We start from the raw sequence: 1,633 nt of genomic DNA, 5'->3' as shown, positions 1-1,633 counted from the left end.
AGCAGTGGTTTCTTAGATATGAGATCAAAAGCACAAGCAGCCAAAGAAAAAGTAGATAAATTATATTTCATCAAAATGAAAAACCTTTTGTGTTTCAAGGAACATCATTAATAAAGTGAAAACACAGAATGGGAGAAGATATTTGCAGATCATATATCTGATAAGAGACGTATCCAGACTAAAGAACTCATAACTCAATAATAAAAAGATAAATGACCTGGTTAAGAAGGGGCAAAGGATTTGAATAGACACTTGTACAAAGAAATACATGAATCGGGCTTCCCTGGTGGCGCAGTGGCCCGCCTGCCGATGCAGGGCACACGGGTTCGTGCCCCGGTCCGGGAGGATCCCACATGCCGCGGAGCGGCTGGGCACGTGAGCCACGGCCGCTGAGCCTGCACGTCCGGAGCCTGTGCTCCGCAACGGGAGGGGCCACAACTGTGAGAGGCCCGCGTACCGCAAAATAAATAAATAAATAAGATTTAAAGAAAAAATTGGTAGGATCTAAAGTTACATCTGGAGTGCAACAAAACAAATATTTCTTTAAAACGAACAACATCCGTGCAAAATTCTAGGGTTCCAGTCAGTTAGCCCTTGATAGGCCTGGTCCAAATGGAAGAGAGCAAAAGAGATCTTTTGAACAAAATTTATGGAAAAGAACTTTCATAAGTCTCATGTCTTCCTCACTAAATCTTTGGCAGGAATGAGAATTTTAAACAAATTACCTGGATAATTCTGAGGAGTGGCCAGACTTGGGAACCACTGAGTCAGCCCCCGTACTAAATTACTCCATTTCCCAGATACCTATTTAATTCATTACAATTTGGCTTCTTCCACATCGCACAACTGAAACTACAGTTTGTTGAAGTTAGGAGCAATGTTCTGGTTCTCAGGTCCAGGAACATATTTTCTTCACTTCTTCCCAGTACTGACTGTTAACTATCCCCCTCCTGAAACTCCTTCGGTTTTCATAGTCAACATCTCTGCTAGTTTTTCTATGCCTGTGTTCTGGCTGCCCACCCAGCCTTTAAATAAGAGTACAGAGTCTCTAGGATTCTGCACTTGGACTCCGACTTCTGTTCCGGGGAAGATCTCATCTTTTCCTGTAATTAAACTACCACCATTACACTGATGGTTCCGCATCTAGTTCTTCAATCCAGACCTTTCTCCTGAGTTCCAGGCTCATACTCCAGCTGCCTACTGGGCATCCGGAGGTCCCATGACACCTCAAACTCCATAAGTCAAAATTTATCTCATCCTCCCCCCGCCTACCCCACCAAACTTGTCCACCTCTCAGGGACAACAGATAATGGTGGTACCAACCCACCAGACTTGCCTCCAAACCGGGGTCCTAGCTTTCATTGTGTTCTCTCACCTCCTACTCTATTCAGTCACCATGTATATTCTCCTTTGGTGATAACTTGACTGTCACATTCTTCTGTCTTCCCTCTTCTCGTCCCTTAGGGCAGGACCTCAGACTCTTTTTTTTTTTTTTTTTTCGGTACGGGGGCCTCTCACTGTTGTGGCCTCTCCCATTGCGGAGCACAGGTTCCAGCCGCGCAGGCTCAGCGGCCATGGCTCACGGGCCAGGCCGCTCTGCGGCATGTGGGATCTTCTCGGACCGGGGCACGAA

Source organism: Lipotes vexillifer, unplaced genomic scaffold (assembly GCF_000442215.2).
Source record: "Lipotes vexillifer unplaced genomic scaffold, Lipotes_vexillifer_v1.1 scaffold1242, whole genome shotgun sequence".
NCBI classification, from domain to species: domain Eukaryota; kingdom Metazoa; phylum Chordata; class Mammalia; order Artiodactyla; family Lipotidae; genus Lipotes; species Lipotes vexillifer.
Note: the sequence above shows the minus strand (reverse complement) of the source record.